This window comes from Salmo salar, chromosome ssa16 (assembly GCF_905237065.1).
Source record: "Salmo salar chromosome ssa16, Ssal_v3.1, whole genome shotgun sequence".
Lineage (NCBI taxonomy): Eukaryota > Metazoa > Chordata > Actinopteri > Salmoniformes > Salmonidae > Salmo > Salmo salar.
This window is the reverse complement of record NC_059457.1, coordinates 76,530,539-76,549,385: the sequence shown is the minus strand read 5'-3', so window position 1 is coordinate 76,549,385 and position 18,847 is coordinate 76,530,539. Positions and strand designations below refer to the sequence as shown.

Genomic DNA, 18,847 nt, shown 5'->3' with positions numbered 1-18,847 from the left:
GCCATACTATATCACAGTAAGAGGAAAGAGATAGAAGGTGTGAGAGAGAAACAGTGTGTGTGAGAGAGAGACAAGAATAGTGAGAGGGAGAGAGGGAGAGAGAGAGAGAGAGAGAGAGAGATAGATAGATAGATAGATAGATAGATAGATAGATAGATAGATAGATAGATAGATAGATAGATAGATAGATAGATAGATAGATAGATAGATAGATAGATAGATAGATAGATAGATAGATAGATAGATAGATAGATAGATAGATAGATAGAGAGCAAAAGAGAGAGAAACAGAGAAATAGAGAGAGAGAGAGAGCAAAAGAGAGAGAAAGCGAGAAATAGAGGGAGAGAGAGCAAAGACAGAGTAAGAGAGAAATAGAGAGAGAGAGGGAGCAAAAGAGAGAGAAATAGAGAGAGAGAGAGCAAAAGAGAGAAACAAGGGTGAGAGTGAGAAGGAGAGAAGAAGAGAGAGAGAAAGACAAATGGAGAGAGAAAAAGAAGGAGAGATAGACTGTTTAAAAGAGAGATGCTGAAATCAGTAGAGTTCTTTAGCTAACTAACCGGAGCCAAACAGATTCTAATCATAGATCTTGGAAAGAACTGAGTGTTTGAGCACGGTGGATTTCATCAACAATTACAGTCCCTTGGACGGACTTTATCCCTTTAATTCTGTTACTGCCCTTATCCCTGTGTTGGCTTAGCTAAGGCAAAACATTTATGTTAGCTTAATCCGCTGAAATGACCGCTAGATGAAAATAAATGGAACACAATGTTGTGTAGGCGCGCTCATCGTCTCAGACCATAAACCACGGAAAAGCAAATAGCCTTAATGCAAACATGACCGTGGACTAAGGCTGATGCCCATGCTTTCTTTAGCTGACTCGGTGTTGACCTTGTTCAGTAAACATGTCATGAAATACGAGGCTTTCTGTGATCAGGAAGACTTGGGGAGTGCTTATGCTAATCTTCAGCGTTTCTTCTATCTTGATGTATACACAGTGTCCTGAGACTACGGCTTTCATTTACTTTCTCTCCTCATTTCACAACAATGTTATCTCGCTCTCATTTCACATTGCTGGAACATCTCTGCAACGTTCCTCTAACTTTGAACGGTAATAGAAAAGCAATGAAGACATCAAAGCTGCTGCATGTCCCTCAGTTTAAGAGAGACGTACCAGAACACAACATCTGAACAACTCCACAGACAATGAATAACCCAGTAGATACCCTCTAGCTACACTGCTGACAGGCAGACAGGGACTAATCGCCATGCTACCCCCCATAGTTATAACTTGGATTAATATGTTTTCCTTTCCCTTTAAACACAAACCAACCGACTGACTATCCATTGATCTATGTTGTTGAAACCGCAAAGGCGCTCTGGTTTCGGTCGTAGTGACTCGTTCCTGACCGTCCATGTTTTGGGGGTGAGGGCTGTGTTGTTCTGCTGCTATAGACAGAGGAACTGTAGTGACCCTTTGGTGTTTGTTATGGTTGTCGATGTGTAGGTGGTTGGTCTGGAGTGTGTTATGTTGTGGTCTGGGGGTTTGACAGAGCTGGAGATGAGGCTGAAAGGCTTGGAGACAGTAGCTGTGCACGGCCCCAAAAAGGTGGTCAAGTCTTGGGGCCTCAAAGTGCAGTCTTTTTTCTCTTTTGTTGGCTTTGTGGCCCGCAACTTTAAGCCCTGTGAATTCTCGTGTGACCCACCAACAAATTCAAAAAACATGTTTCAAGCCACAACCCATTCCTAAGCTATGAGTTAAGACAGTGGTTCCCAACCAACTAGGATCTCTGGAGGTCTTGGCCTATCCACAGGGGCTACTTGAGAAGACTCATAAGACCGTTAGGACTTCTGGTAAAATGCACACGAGGGGGTGCTCAGTAAAATTCAATTGGTGCAACAGTAACCGAAAAAGGTTGGGGACCACATAGCTAAGAGAACATGGTTTCAGACTACCAGTTGGCCCTGATCCCATCATTGGGGAATGGGAGGCTCTGCTCCAAAGCAGAGAGAGGGGACAGTGACAACAATGTGTCTTCTGTACTGCATGACCTATCATGTAATATCCACCCAAACACAGCTGGACTGTATGTCCTACTAACCTAGCCCTGAGCTGTCTCACAGCTACTAAAACACTAGCCAAACATCTACACTACAGGAGATAGATTGGGCTAGCAGACAGATTGGCCATGCACGTTACATAGTATGCTAGTATGGATAGTATTGTGATACAGTGCAGAAGTCACTGTGGTTGTATGAGACATGACCAGTCAATAATAGGTTTGATGAACAAACCCTCAGCTATACTGAAACCTAGTGGGTTTCCCACATCTCAGAATGACTTTCCAGCTGGCTCTGTTCCTGCTGCTTCTGAACCCCATTCCCACTGCCGTTCCCTCACTACTCTATTACTGTCCTGTCATGGAAAAGCTTTCTGGAATGCTGCTGCCGTGCTGTGGGATGTTGGGTTGGAGTCGCCAGACTTGGTTTGGCGTTGAGGGTTAGGGGAGGGGAAGGGGGAGGAGGGAGAGAAGAGAGAAGAGAGAAGAGAGAAAGGGTAGGTTTTGGCCATGTCTCTGGCTCGCTTTCCAACCAGACCCTGAAGCTGTCGTCTCCACTCACCCCACTCACTCAGTCTTACTCTCAAAACATGCTGTTTTTGTGCTAAGTCTTGATGATATGCTTTGAGATATTATCATAGTAAAACAGTTGATCTCATTGACACACATCCTGTGTTTTTCAGTTCATATTTGGCTTGGGAAATGGAGCTGTTGCTTTCCACTACACGGGGTACACAGTAGTGACACAGTATACAGGTTAGCGCTCATTACCGGTTACCGCTAGCTGTTTACGTACCAGACACTGGCAGACCATTGCTGCCTGAAAAGAACCCAGTGTTCCAGTAATCAGGTCTGTAAACTTCCTCCAGTCGTCAGTGCTGATAGTTGTTGGATGCAGTCCAGGGGTTTATAACGAGACGTCTAGGAAATGACTTGTGGCCGTGATCCATGGGTGGACCAGCTAACCGACCGAGCCGAGCCGGGTGTGTGACTGTGACTGTTACTGGGCCTTCACATTGTGTTAGTGTGAGAGATGGAGCAGGGTGATGTTTTCCTGCTTCTTGGAATTGTGAAGTCGACTCCACTATTGTTATGAGTTCTAAGAACCCTCGAAGGGATTCTAGTTTCCCGAGTGCCACTCTAGGGATCCATTCTGACAGCAACTAAAATACAGAGATGTTAAAAAAAACAGTGGCAAAACACTACAAATACTCAACATGACACTTGATTCATAACAAGTTTAGGATACCGCAGATTGCCTTCTGTTAACTTGAAACCTGCATAAGTTGTTGACTTCTCAGTTGTAAGGTTTTGATAGTGACTGTAGTAGTATTGAATTGTAGTCATTTTTGCGCTGTCAAAACATTGCCTGAACAATTCTATCTAGACCAAAACACCAACTCTGCTGCTTCTAGAATGAGATTCCACTGTAAAGTCATACACGCTTGCTGCCTCTCCTTTTAGAAACAGTCAGGTTCTTCTGTCATTCCAAGAAAAATACAGCAGTTGGAAATAATCACCACAAGACGAGTCAGGCGGTCGCGTTTGATCTTTATTTGGCCACAAATCAATCTAGGGATTACTGATCTACTGCTTACATAACCATAACATTAAGATGAGCTCCGAGCAGATAATTGGCTATCGAGGAGGGAGAAATGGATTTATTAGAGACAGAATTTAGAAATACAACACTTCGTGGGCAGTCATGAAATGTAGGAAATCTGTAATGACTTTGTCAATGACTTGTTTTGTTCTGTTAATGTGTCTGAGAATGTCTGAGAATATACAAATGAAGGATCTTAATTTGAGCCTGCAGGAAAATAATAAATGTGAATTATTATGTGAATTTAATTTAATGGACATTTTTGTAGTGGTTGATACATTTTTCTAAAGGGAAAATCAAGTCTGAAATTTAAAAGTGGAAATTACAAACTTCAGAAACCTTTTTAAACCTCAAATACACTACAAGTTTTTTTCTTCCTTCTGTTCTCCTGCAAAAGGGTGGTCAAATTAAGATCCTACATCTGTATAAGGAAATAATCGTTATTTGGCCCATACTCTGGTCTTTGTTGAGTGTCCAGGGGCCACACGGAGGCACTTGAGGTCTGTCTGTATTGCCGCTTTTGGCCATTTCACCTCAGAAAGAGTGCATAGACACAGAGGAGAAGACAAACATGACCAAGGCCTTTAACACTGACGGAGAGGGAAGGAGAGTGAATGGGTGGGTTGTCAGGTAGAATGAGAGATAGGGGTGGAGAGAAAGAGAGATGGAAGGAGAAAGGGAGATAGTGAACTAGAAAGTGAGAGAGAAGGAAAGAGGGGAGAGAGATAGAGAGAGTGAGAAAGTGAGAGAGAGAGAGAGAGAGAAAGAGGGGAGGGAGATAGAGTGAGAAAGAAAGCGAGAGAGAAAGATAGATAGCAAGAAATCGAGACAGAGAGAGAGGAGAGATGAGGACACACTCCTTGCTTCTACAGAAGCCACTCTGTTTCCCAGGCACAAACATGCCACTTCAAAGGGCTATCACACAGTGTCGCCATGGCAACAGCCTTCACTGGCATAGATATACAGGAGATAGATTGGACTAGCAGACAGACGGTATGGCAGAGATATACGGGAGATAGATTGGACTAGCAGACAGACAGTATGGCAGAGATATACAGGAGATAGATTGGACTAGCAGACAGACAGTATGGCAGAGATATACGGGAGATAGATTGGAATAGCAGACAGAGAGTATGGCAGAGATATACAGGAGATAGATTGGATTAGCAGACATATGGTAGATGGAAAGAGGGGAGTGAGATAGAGTGAGAGAGAAAGAAAGCAAGAGAGAAAGATACAGAAGATAGATTGGACTAGCAGACAGACGGTATGACAGAGATATACAGGAGATATATTGGACTAGCAGACAGATAGTATGGCAGAGATATACAGGAGATAGATTGGACTAGCAGACAGATGGTAGATAGAGAGGGAGGGAAAGAGGGGAGTGAGATAGAGTGAGAGAGAAAGAAAGCAAGAGAGAAAGATACAGGAGATAGATTGGACTAGCAGACAGATGGTATGACAGAGATAAACAGGAGATTGATCGGACTAGCAGACAGACAGTTTGGCAGAGATATACAGGAGATAGATTGGACTAGCAGACAGACAGTATGGCAGAGCTATACAGGGCGTAGATTGGACTAGCAGACAGATGCTATTGCAGAGATATACTGGAGATATATAGGACTAACAGACAGATGGTATGGCAGAGCTATACAGGAGATAGATTGGACTAGCAGACAGACTGTATGGCAGAGCTATACAGGAGATAGATTGGACTAGCAGACAGACTGTATGGCAGAGATATACAGGAGTTAGATTGGACTTGCAGACAGAATGTATGGCAGAGATATAAAGGAGATAGATTGGGCTAGCAGACAGACTGTATGGCAGAGATATACAGAAGATAGATTGGGCTAGCAGACAGACTGTATGGCAGAGATATACAAGAGATAGATTGGGCTAGCAGACAGATGGTAGATAGAGAGGGAGGGAAAGAGGGGAGTGAGATAGAGTGAGAGAGAAAGAAAGCAAGAGAGAAAGATACAGGAGATAGATTGGACTAGCAGACAGATGGTATGACAGAGATAAACAGGAGATTGATCGGACTAGCAGACAGACTGTTTGGCAGAGATATACAGGAGATAGATTGGGCTAGCAGACAGACTGTATGGCAGAGATATACAGAAGATAGATTGGGCTAGCAAACAGACTGTATGGCAGAGATATACAGGAGATAGATTGGGCTAGCAGACAGACTGTATGGCAGAGATATACAAGAGATAGATTGGGCTAGCAGACAGACTGTATGGCAGAGATATACAGGAGATAGATTGGGCTAGCAGACAGACTGTATGGCAGAGATAGACAGGAGATAGATTGGGCTAGCAGACAGACTGTATGGCAGAGATATACAGGAGATAGATTGGGCTAGCAGACAGACTGTATGGCAGAGATAGACAGGAGATAGATTGGGCTAGCAGACAGACTGTATGGCAGAGATATACAGGAGATAGATTGGGCTAGCAGACAGACTGTATGGCAGAGATAGACAGGAGATAGATTGGGCTAGCAGACAGACTGTATGGCAGAGCTAATAGCCGGGTAAAGGGCCGATGACTGATGGTATAATCTACCCTCCCAGCTTGTCTGGAGGGAAAGCACCAAGTTCACCCAGAGTGCATGAAATCTAAATCTACCCCAAAGGAGATCAAGCACCAGCAAGCACACGAAAATCATCTCAAGTATCCTAAATAATTTCCTATTTATGGTTCCTGCTGAGATACCTCTTAAGGCTGGATCCTGGCTAGAAACATTGGTTTCATTGATCTGGCTTTATCTCAAGACAAACGGAAAAAGTGTTGGAAAAGGTGGCTCACAATGCATGAATGTTTGGATAACACAAAACCAGCTCTTCTTCCTATTCAAACATTCAACCAGCCACCCAGTGTTTTACATTACATTCTGTTGAATTATTTACCTGCCTGTACACCAACAGCGCTGATTTCCAACCTGAAATAGAAGAATACATTCTCTCAGATCTACAGCGTGCTGCGTAGATGCAGAGGAATGTACACACACAGTGCACCTGGGACTGACTGTGTGCTGTAGAACCAGCTAAAGCATGGTCATGAGTGGAACTGGCTCTGAGCCTGACAACTCATGTTTAACCTGTACGCTGAGAATGTGATGATAGAGAGAGAGATAGAGGGTAGAGCGAGAGAGAAAGAGAGAGAGTGAGAAAAGACAGTGAGAGAGAGGTAGAAATAGACAGGGAGGTGGAGAGACAGAGAGAGAGAAGGAGAGATAGAGAGAAAAATAGAGCGAGAGAAAGAGAGACAGAAACAGAGACTGATATGAGGAAAGAAGGAGGGATTTAGAGTGTTCTGTCAATCACATTCCAAGCCCCCCCCCATCCTGTTAAGGAAGTCCTGCTTTTCATACACTAAGCACATAGCTACCTCTTTCCATCATAAGCATGCGTGTGCATCAACAGAGGAAAAACCAAAGGGGGGAAGAAAAAGGAAGAGAGAGAACGAGTGTGTATGTGTGTGAGAGAGAGAGAGAGAAAGCCACAGAGAGAAAGAGAGAGAAAGCCAGAGAGAGAGAGAGAGAGAGAGAGAGAGAGAGAGAGAGAGAGAGAGAGAGAGAGAGAAAGCCAGAGAGAGATAACATAGATTATGTAAAGGTCAAGCTGCAGGCATGAGGGAAGAACAGAACACAACAGTGGGTTCTAGTCCCAGTCTGCATCCAGAGCTCTCTCTCTGTTCCTCCTCTCTAGTTTAGGGTACTGCAGTCAGAAGAATCCTGGAGCCTTGGCCTTATATAGTGTGTTTTCAACTTTGTTGGCCGCAGACGGATTGAACAGAAGCCAGCGGCATTAAGTGTGGATCCTGGAGAAGTTGAGAGGTGTGTGCGTACACACACACGCTTGTGCACGTGCTTGTGCACACACGCACAGATTCACTGGCTTGCTGGTCTGGCACGCGTTTGGGATTACTCCTGTTGTTTTGAGCAGAGGGGGGACAGACAGTGGAGAGTGTCTCTATTTGGTATCTGGAGGGAGAGAGACAGTAGAGAGGGGAGAGAGAGAACGAGGGAGAAGGAGGGAAGAGGAGAGGGAAGGAGAGAGAAAGTGAGAGAATTCCATCGTTGAACAGGTAAGAGAGCTGGCTGTACAGTGTCCTCTAATGTTATGGATTGATTGATTGATATTGTGTTCTGTTTTGGCTTGTTGGGTGGAAAGCTCATTCTGAGATAGTCTTAGGTGTCAAAATCAATAAACATAAGTTCTCTTTGTCTTCATCTGCCAAAAGACAGTCAGGAGCTGGAAGATGTTTTACATTGTAACTACTTACAATCAATGTCCCTTGTTGTATTTATATTGCATGTAGATTTCTAATAAGAGGTACTTGATGTACTTGAAAAAAACAATCAAAAAATGTATTGCCATTTCAGACGTAAATCAATGCATATCATGTAACTAAACTATGAGTGTGTCGGCTGATATGGTCGGCTACTGTCCTTCAGTACATAAGAAGTAGTTAGTGCGCCAGCCACACTGTGTTCTGCACGTTTCCCATGTGTTACGCTGTAGTCCTGGGAAAGTGGCTCTCTGGGGAGCTGGCTAGAGTTCCTTTGAGTCTCGCTCTGCTTTCATGTCCCGAGCGGAGGTATTTTGTGACTGGTCTGGAGGAGAGTGGAGCTGGCGGAGGTAGAGTGGTGGCTGTGGCCATGTTTCGCCTTTACTGTAACCAGTGGCTGACAGGACGGACAAATCTACCGCTGAAGCTACAGTATAACGATAGGTCAACCCGGAGGTGTGGGTGAGTGGGGGGGGGTGTTTGTGTATGTGTGTGTGTGTCATGTATGTGCCAGACAGATACAGAACTAGAATCCGGCCTCTACCTTCTGTGATTTTACTCTCTTTTTCTCTGCCTTGTAGTCTCCTTTAAGTCTCCATCTCTAGAGAACATTCCCTTGTCCCCTGTCTTCCTCTCTCTCTCCCTGCCCTCCCTCCTCCCTTTTTCCCTGACTGACACTTCTAAGTGAGGATGTTGACTGATGATCACCGTCATTCCCCTTTGACCCTGGGCTAACACGGGGAGGGGCAGTTATAAGCGGGAGGTCAAAGTGTCGCAGGCCATTAAATCTTCTCTCTGTTCTAGCAGTCAAAACAAGACAGAAGACTCCTGTTTGTTATGGTTGAGCTGTAACACATTTTGGCGGATGGAAAGACATTTCCTAATGTTTACCTGTCCAGGGTGTTATGTGGTTGTGAAGCATGAAACAGCAATAAAACATATTTTTTGGTGTCAGTTCAATTTAAATTCGATCAATCTGAGAGAAAGAAATAGGTGGCAGTTTCATAAAACCCATTCTGTACAAATTCTTTATTACCATAGACAAGCTACTAAATGTCATTTTCTCCTCCAAACACTTAGACCGAAACACTTACCAATTGACACTGCGAAAGCCCTTCCAATTCAGAATTGCACCTCAGGCATTTTCATTTTCATCAGTCACCATTAGTCCAGAGCAGAAAATTCCCCACCGCTTTCCTCAGCACTTCCAGAAAACCTCTTACCCTGCCAGAACAGCCTTAAATCAATGGTTCCCACCATCTCTTCCTCCAACATTAGATGCTGTGAGTGAATAATGGCTGTGGACTGGCTTCTTTCCAGATAGATCCGTTCCTTTGCACAACGGTTTCTCCTCTCTTCATCCAAATCCCTCTCTTTACCTTTAAACTGGTTTTCCTCGTGCCTAACTCTGTAACGCCTCCTCATTGGATGCCTCGGAGCAGCCAAACTTCACCAAACCGTCCGGAGACAGACTAGACTAGAGGAACGATGTGTATTGAACAGCATCTGGCCCATGATGAGTCTACAGAGGTTGTGAATGAGTATTTGTTGAAGTAGATGCTTTAGAGATGAAATCAGACATTTTCATGTGACGTTTGTTTAATATTCTAACATGTATGTGACATTGAATGCAGCTGACTGAGAGAGAACCGTGAAAATACTCCCTCCTCAAAGTGCAGCTAAGTTGGCTTCATTAGTAGTATTTGTTGTATAGTGTAGCTACGGTCATGTTTTAGTGTGTCTGTCTACATGTGTTGACATTGGCTTGGCAACCCGGACCCTCTGTGCTTTTGTTTTCTAGTCAACAGAACCATTAGTGGTACTCTGAGTGAAAGCATCCCACGGTCAGTTCTGATTCAACATGAACTCTGAGGGATACCTGGCCATGGACCATCCATAGAGCATACTACTCCTATTAGCTCTGTCCAACTCCGTTCAACTCAGCCACGCAGGCCAGTAATGACGATAACATGCCTGTTTAAGACCTCCAATAGCGATTCTGCGGAGATGTGATCCCTTTGTGTGGTCATTATGAAGCTCTCCTCGTTATGAAACTCCAGTTGTCTTCCACATCAGAGGTTTTCAACCTGCGTCCAACGCTAGCCACATATTCTATTCATCTATTTCTTCTGGAGAAGGATATTCAGTGCTTATGACGGTATGGCAGTGGTTTTGGTTGAATGTTGGATCCATAGAAGGTATGAGAGGTTAGCCGTAGGCAGCACACCACACTCACCGCTAACTGTGGCTTAACCATGATCCAATGGATCCTGTGTTTCCACACTAATGTTAATGTTGTGTTAATGTTGGGTTAATGTTGTGTTGGGTTAATGTTGTTTTGATGTGTGTTAATGTTGCGTCAATGTTGTGTTATGTTTGTGTTGGGTTAATGTTGTTTTAATGTGTGTTAATGTTGTGTTGTGTTAATGTTGTGTTAATGTTATGTTAATGTTGTGCTACTGCTATGTTCAAGTTGTGTTAATGTTGTCTTAATGTTGAGTTAATGTTGTGTTAATGTTGTGTTGTGTTAATGTTGTCTTAATGTTGAGTTAATGTTGTGTTGTGTTCATGTTATGTTGTGTTAATGTTATGTTTGACAACTGGACGAGCTGGACTGGAGGTGTGTGTATGTACGGCCCTGAAGCATTCTTTCTATGTTATTTCAGGGTTTGTTCCAGACATTTGAAAACACAAAACGACATTGAGACGCTGAACAGATGTTGTTACATCATGATGACTGCTACCTTACTGTACCTGTTACCTTGTGGATGTTTGGTTGTCTAAAGGGTTTTCTTAGGATGGCCCCAACCCTGGTCTGTTCCCACTGACCTCCTGAGAGGGCATGAGGATGGACTTTATACATTACTGAATAAAGTTAATTCACTGAATTGGTGACCTCAACCCTGCCTGGAACCTCTCTAGAGTATGTTCCACTGTTAGTTCTTTCAGAGGTACAACATTATGCTCATGTCTTTCCCATCTGATTTACTGTACATAGTGGGCATGGCTAGGGTATACAGTACACAATGGGTCTAGGCTAGGGTATACAGTACATAATGGGTCTAGGCTAGTGTATACAGTACATAATGGTCTAGGCTAGGGTATACAGTATATAGTGGGTCTAGGCCACGGTATACAGTACATAGTGGGCATGGCTAGGGTATACAGTACATAGTGGGCATGGCTAGGGTATACAGTACACAGTGGGTCTAGGCTAGGGTATACAGTACATAGTGGGTCTAGGCTAGGGTATACAGTACATAATGGTCTAGGCTAGGGTATACAGTATATAGTGGGTCTAGGCCACGGTATACAGTACATAGTGGGCATGGCTAGGGTATACAGTACATAGTGGGTCTAGGCTAGGGTATACAGTACATAGTGGGCATGGCTAGGGAATACAGTACATAGTGGGTCTAAGCTAGGGTATACAGTACATAGTGGGCATGGCTAGGGTATACAGTACATAGTGGGTCTAAGCTAGGGTATACAGTACATAGTGGGCATGGCTAGGGTACACAGTATATAGTGGGTCTAGGCTAGGGTATACATTACATAGTGGGCATGGCTAGGGTATACAGTACATAGTGGGCATGGCTAGGGTATACAGTACATAGTGGGCATGGCTAGGGTATACAGTACATAGTGGGTCTAGGCTAGGGTACACAGTACATAGTGGGCATGGCTAGGGTATACAGTACATAGTGGGTCTAGGCTAGGGTACACAGTACATAATGGGAATGGCTAGGGTATACAGTACATAGTGGGTCTAGGCTAGGGTATACAGAACATAGTGAGCATGGCTAGGGTACACAGTACATAGTGGGAATGGCTAGGGTATACAGTACATAGTGGGTCTAGGCTAGGGTACACAGTACATAGTGGGCATGGCTAGGGTATACAGTACATAGTGGGCATGGCTAGGGTATACAGTACATAGTGGGTCTAGGCTAGGGTATACAGTACATAGTGGGTCTAGGCTAGGGTAGGGTATACAGTACATAGTGGGTCTAGGCTAGGGTATACAGTACAAAGTGGGCATGGCTAGGGTATACAGTACTTAGTGGGTCTAGGCAATGGTATACAGTACATAGTGGGCATGGCTGGAATATACAGTACATAGTGGGTCTAGGCTATGGTATACAGTACATAGTGGGCATGGCTAGAATATACAGTACATAGTGGGTCTAGGCTAGGGTAGGGTATACAGTACATAGTGGGTCTAGGTTAGGGTATACAGTACAAAGTGGGCATGGCTAGGGTATACAGTACTTAGTGGGTCTAGGCTATGGTATACAGTACATAGTGGGCATGGCTAGAATATACAGTACGTAGTGGGCCTAGGCTAGGGTACACAGTACATAGTTGGTCTAGGCTAGGGTATGCAGTATATAGTGGGTTTAGGCTAGTGTATACAGTATATAGTGAGGCTAGGGTATACAGTATTTAGTGGGTCTAGGCCATGGTATACAGTACATAGTGGGCATGGCTAGGGTATACAGTACATCGTGAGCATGGCTAGGGAATACAGCACATAGTGGGTCTAGGCTAGGGTATGCATTACATAGTGGGCATGGCTAGGGTATAGAGTACATAGTGGGCATGGCTAGGGTATACAGTACATAGTGGGCCTAGGCTAGGGTACACAGTACATAGTGGGTCTACGCTAGGGTATACATTACATAGTGGGCATGGCTAGGGTATACAGTACATAGTGGGCATGGCTAGGGTATATAGTACATAGTGGGCCTAGGCTAGGGTACACAGTAAATAGTTGGTCTAGGCTAGGGTATGCAGTATATAGTGAGGCTAGGGTATACAGTATTTAGTGGGTTTAGGCTAGTGTATACAGTATATAGTGAGGCTAGTGTATACAGTATTTAGTGGGTTTAGGTTAGTCTATACAGTATATAGTGAGGCTAGGGAATACAGTATTTAGTGGGTTTAGGCTAGTGTATACAGTATATAGTGAGGCTAGGGTATACAGTATATAGTGAGACTAGTGTATACAGTATATAGTGGGTTTAGGCTAGTGTATACAGTATATAGTGAGGCTAGGGTATACAGTATATGGTGAGGCTAGTGTATACAGTATATAGTGAGGCTAGTGTATACAGTATATAGTGAGGCTAGGGTATACAGTATATGGTGAGGCTAGTGTATACAGTATATAGTGAGGCTAGTGTATACAGTATATAGTGAGGCTAGGGTATACAGTATATAGTGAGGCTAGTGTATAAAGTATATAGTGAGGCTAGGGTATACAGTAAATAGTGGGTCTAGGCTATTGTATACAGTATATAGTGAGGCTAGGGTATACAGTATATAGTGAGGCTAGTGTATACAGTATATAGTGAGGCTAGTGTATACAGTATATAGTGAGGCTAGGGTATACAGTATATAGTGAGGCTAGTGTATAAAGTATATAGTGAGGCTAGGGTATACAGTAAATAGTGGGTCTAGGCTATTGTATACAGTATATAGTGAGGCTAGGTTATACGGTATATAGTGAGGCTAGTGTATACAGTATATAGTGAGGCTAGGTTTTACAGTAGGAAGCCAGGAAAACTTCTGTACATTCTGTAGATACTATTGATGTACACTTCCAGCAGCCCCAAAGCCAAGGGAGGTTGTTTTCCTAAGTAGCCTTGTAAAGTAGCGTCTAGCGGGAACGAGTGAGAAGGTCGTTAGCTCAATCAAGTTCTCGCCATGATGTCTGGCGTTGCAGATGGGTTTTTATGGCGTGGAAATGGAAAGGCTTGCCTTTAAGCGTTTTGTGTTTGGCTACGGTCAAATAGTGTTGATGGACGTCTATAGAACTGGAAACAGTTGGCTGGGGAAGTGTCGTCATGTTGGAAATACAGCGGCTTGATATTCTCCTGGCAGCATGCTAGTCGTCATTCATCATATGTTTTCCTACTGTGTTACTGCTATGGTTTAACTTTCCCTCCATCTCTCTGCAACCGCAATATCTTATTTTACCATTACAAAAGACCTGCCAGTAATACTCTGATATTCAGAGGAATACATTACATGCTCGATGTCGTATTGAAATGTCCAACATGATTGTACAGGAACTCTCCGTCACAATAACCAACATATTTGTTTACCATTCAAATCAAATAGAAGCCTGGTTAGCTCTATAACTCCATCTGAAGTACTGTTCGGCTTGACGTCCTTATTTGGCTTCTTAGAACCTGAAGTATTTATTTGCCCAGGCAGACTGCCACTACTACTGCAGTTTCTCTTGTGTGGGCAGGCGAAGGCTTCAGGAATCCCAAATGCGGGTCGATCCGCAAGATTCTTTTTCATGGGAGCCAATGAGACGATTTATCTCCCTGACGACATCTCCACTCATACTCACCATTTAGGAGTAGGATGAGGTTTCCCCTAGATGTTGCCTGGATACCCTTTCACATCGCTCTGTCCAACTGATGTTTCTTCTCCGCCATGAGCCTGGATTGGCCTCCCTCCCCGACGAATTCTAGAATGCAAATACATTCTGAACGTTCTGATTGGTTTGAGAAACCAACGGGTTGGGCCAGAGCCGGCCTACATGAGGACGTTATCAACTTTGATTGGTTAGATTTGTTAGAGACAATCCAATCGCAGAGGAATTTGTTTTGTACAACTCCCCTCATTTGGAAGTCACACAAACAACTTCTAGGATGGCAGTTTCCGATTGAATGTATGAAGCGATCGATAGAGCAGCGGAATTAAATTCAGGTTGAGTCGTCAGGCAACCCTAGATGCTTATCTGAGGTCAGTTTTCTGTTCCTCTCCCTAATGCTTCTGGTTAGGGTTTGTGAGAATGTATACTGATCCTAGATCAGTGCCTAACTGCAACTTCTAACAGTATCTGTCATCGTCATAGTTGTTCTGTCTGTGTGGTATTTAGTGGCTATTAATAATTCTGAAGTATAGGAGCAGCCAAGTATGCTGTCTCTTAGCACTGTGTTGTACGGAGCTGAATCTCTCTTAGCACTGTGTTGTATGGAGCTGAATCTCTCTTAGCACTGTGTTGTATGGAGCTGAATCTCTCTTAGCACTGTGTTGTACGGAGCTGAATCTCTCTTAGCACTGTGTTGTATGGAGCTGAATCTCTCTTAGCACTGTGTTGTATGGAGCTGAATCTCTCTTAGCACTGTGTTGTACAGAGCTGAATCTCTCTTAGCACTGTGTTGTACGGAGCTGAATCTCTCTTAGCACTGTGTTGTACAGAGCTGAATCTCTCTTAGCACTGTGTTGTACAGAACTGAATCTCTCTTAGCACTGTGTTGTACGGAGCTGAATCTCTCTTAGCACTGTTTTGTACAGAGCTGAATCTCTCTTAGCACTGTGTTGTATGGAGCTGAATCTCTCTTAGCACTGTGTTGTATGGAGCTGAATCTCTCTTAGCACTGTGTTGTACGGAGCTGAATCTCTCTTAGCACTGTTTTGTACGGAGCTGAATCTCTCTTAGCACTGTGTTGTATAGAGCTGAATCTCTCTTAGCACTGTGTTGTATGGAGCTGAATCTCTCTTAGCACTGTGTTGTACGGAGCTGAATCTCTCTTAGCACTGTGTTGTATGGAGCTGAATCTCTCTTAGCACTGTGTTGTACGGAGCTGAATCTCTCTTAGCACTGTTTTGTATGGAGCTGAATCTCTCTTAGCACTGTGTTGTATGGAGCTGAATCTCTTTTAGCACTGTGTTGTATGAAGCTGAATCTCTCTAAACACTGTGTTGTATGTATATTAATTTCTCTTAGCACTGTTTTGTACGGAGCTGAATCTCTCTTAGCACTGTGTTGTATGGAGCTGAATCTCTCTTAGCACTGTGTTGTATGGAGCTGAATCTCTCTTAGCACTGTGTTGTATGGAGCTGAATCTCTCTTAGCACTGTGTTGTATGGAGCTGAATCTCTCTTAGCACTGTGTTGTAAGGAGCTGAATCTCTCTTAGCACTGTGTTGTATGGAGCTGAATCTCTCTTAGCACTGTGTTGTATGGAGCTGAATCTCTCTTAGCACAGTGTTGTATGGAGCTGAATCTCTCTTAGCACTGTGTTGTATGGAGCTGAATCTCTTTTAGCACTGTGTTGTATGAAGCTGAATCTCTCTAAACACTGTGTTGTATGTATATTAATTTCTCTTAGCACTGTGTTGTATGGAGCTGAATCTCTCTTAGCACTGTGTTGTATGGAGCTGAATCTCTCTTAGCACTGTGTTGTATGGAGCTGAATCTCTCTTAGCACTGTGTTGTATGGAGCTGAATGCTAAATGCTTTCTTGGCGTACAGTACGCTGGAAGGCTGCTTGTTCCAACCTGTTGTAAGCCCACACGTCTGGGTGGTGGGAATTTATGCATTCCTTCACTTCTTTTTCATAACAATCAGAATCCTCAAGCTTGGTTTTGCACAGGGAAAATGGATTTGAGTCAGGCAGTATACAGTATACCTATATTATACACCCAGATAGTTGGAGTTGTGTTCTTTGGGAGAGGAAGCCACTTGTGATGCAGCCAGATCTCTGCTAGGAGTGTGTATATACTGTGCTGTGGAAAGACTCCCCACGAGCAATGCCTTGCTCCACTAAATCCCAGATGAGACACTTTTTTGGGGGTGGGATTGAGAGAAAGGCAGGCTGGTTGGCTAGCTGTCTGGGGGTCTGGTCCTGACTCAGTTCCTTCTAAGACGACCTCGTGACTGGACAGATGAACCCCTCGCTGGACTCTCTCACCCTCTCCTCTACAATAGAGAACTTGTGGTACTTGTGTACCAGGCATGGCATATTTGTTATGGTCAACTCAGACACACCTCTCTCTCCTCTCCTCTCCTCTCCTCTCCTTTGCTGCTTCTGGCTCCCATGCCAGAGGTATGTGTCTGTTCTTCCCTTGGTCCAACGCCATGTATGGGTTTCTCTCTCTCTCTCTCTCTCTCTCTCTCTCTCTCTCTCTCTCTCTCTCTCTCTCTCTCTCTCTCTCTCTCTCTCTCTTTCTCCCTCACCAGCACAGAGCCAGAGTGACTCAACAAAACAATATCATTTTACAGGCTTTGGACCTTAAAACAGAGAGAGAAAAACCACTAAGATGGCTGTATAACAGAGGCATCTGGCATGGCTTTGAAAAGTGTGCAGGCGGGTACCTGGGAGGCTGCAGTACTTTTGTCTTCCTTCCAGTCTGAGTGGGTCTAAGCCCGGTAGATCCATATTAGTCCAGTCTGAGTGGGTCCTAAGCCCGGTAGATCCATATTAGTCCAGTCTGAGTGGGTCCTAAGCCCGGTAGATCTATATTAGTCCAGTCTGAGTGGGTCATAAGCCCAGTAGATCTATATTAGTCCAGTCTGAGTGGGTCCTAAGCCCAGTAGATCTATATTAGTCCAGTCTGAGTGGGTCCTAAGCCCAGTAGATCTATATTAGTCCAGTCTGAGTGGGTCCTAAGCCCAGTAGATCCATATTAGTCCAGTCTGAGTGGGTCCTAAGCCCGGTAGATCTATATTAGTCCAGTCTGAGTGGGTCCTAAGCCCAGTAGATCTATATTAGTCCAGTCTGAGTGGGTCCTAAGCCCAGTAGATCTATATTAGTCCAGTCTGAGTGGGTCCTAAGCCCAGTAGATCTATATTAGTCCAGTCTGAGTGGGTCCTAAGCCCAGTAGATCTATATTAGTCCAGTCTGAGTGGGTCCTAAGCCCAGTAGATCCCTATTAGTCCAGTCTGAGTGGGTCCTAAGCCCAGTAGATCTATATTAGTCCAGTCTGAGTGGGTCCTAAGCCCAGTAGATCTATATTAGTCCAGTCTGAGTGGGTCCTAAGCCCAGTAGATCTATATTAGTCCAGTCTGAGTGGGTCCTAAGCCCAGTAGATCTATATTAGTCCAGTCTGAGTGGGTCCTAAGCCCAGTAGATCTATATTAGTCCAGTCTGAGTGTGTCCTAAGCCCAGTAGATCTATATTAGTCCAGTCTGAGTGAGTCCTAAGCCCAGTTGATCCCTATTAGTCCAGTCTGGGACTCTGATTCCCCCTGCCATATATGGATGCATCTGGTTGGGTATTGTTCACTAGGTTCCATAGCGATGTAGTCAGAATGAGCTATGAGGCTAAATTGAGGAGATGACGCAGATTAGCTTTGAGTTGGTGTGAATGTTTTTTGGGGGAAGTGATTCATTTGGTTTTATCTGTTTGTCTCTCGAGCTGTCAGACTGTTTTTGTCTGTCTGTCTGTCTGTTTTTACCCCCATATCTGTATGTATGCATGTCTGTCTGTATGTCTGTCTCTTTATCTATTTTGGTCCATTCTTCTCTCTCTTTATCTCTCAGTCTGTCTTTTTTAATATGCCTGTCCGTCTCTGATAAAACCTACGCCTGTGCACTTTCCGAGGCCTGACCTTTTAGAGAGGATGCCACATCTCCTTCACTGGGGTGGCTGAAGGCCTGAGTACCACAGTGCTGAGCCACATCTCCTTCACTGGAATGGCTGAAGGCCTGAGTACCACATTGCTGAGCCACATCTCCTTCACTGGAATGGCTGAAGGCCTGAGTACCACATTGCTGAGCCACATCTCCTTCAGTGGGATGGCTGAAGGCCTGAGTACCACAGTGCTGAGCCACATCTCCTTCACTGGGGTGGCTGAAGGCCTGAGTACCACAGTGCTGAGCCACATCTCCTTCACTGGAATGGCTGAAGGCCTGAGTACCACATTGCTGAGCCACATCTCCTTCAGTGGGATGGCTGAAGGCCTGAGTACCACAGTGCTGAGCCACATCTCCTTCAGTGGGATGGCTGAAGGCCTGAGTACCACAGTGCTGAGCCACATCTCCTTCACTGGGATGGCTGAAGGCCTGAGTACCACAGTGCTGAGCCACATCTCCTTCACTGGGGTGGCTGAAGGCCTGAGTACCACAGTGCTGAG

General features: G+C 44.4%; 1 protein-coding gene and 1 long non-coding RNA gene across 13 annotated transcripts in view; one reads left to right on the top strand and one right to left on the bottom strand.

Annotated features, from left to right (window-relative positions):
* Window positions 1-18,847, top strand: part of LOC106591349 (tensin) — a 193,409-nt gene that overhangs the window by 94,736 nt on the left and 79,826 nt on the right. For 5 of the 12 annotated variants that reach the window (XM_045697918.1, XM_045697917.1, XM_045697920.1 and 2 more), the window contains exon 1: window positions 7,501-7,763. The exons of the other annotated variants lie outside the window; for them this stretch is intronic. The gene's annotated coding sequence lies outside the window, so the exon portion shown is untranslated. Of the gene's footprint in view, window positions 1-7,500; window positions 7,764-18,847 lie in introns of those variants that run through there. 12 annotated transcript variants of the gene reach the window in all.
* Window positions 3,592-9,339, bottom strand: LOC123727880 (uncharacterized). The gene is made up of 2 exons (XR_006759836.1): window positions 9,062-9,339; window positions 3,592-7,659 (listed from the first exon to the last, which is right to left on the bottom strand). It is a non-coding gene; the product is annotated as an uncharacterized lncRNA (long non-coding RNA).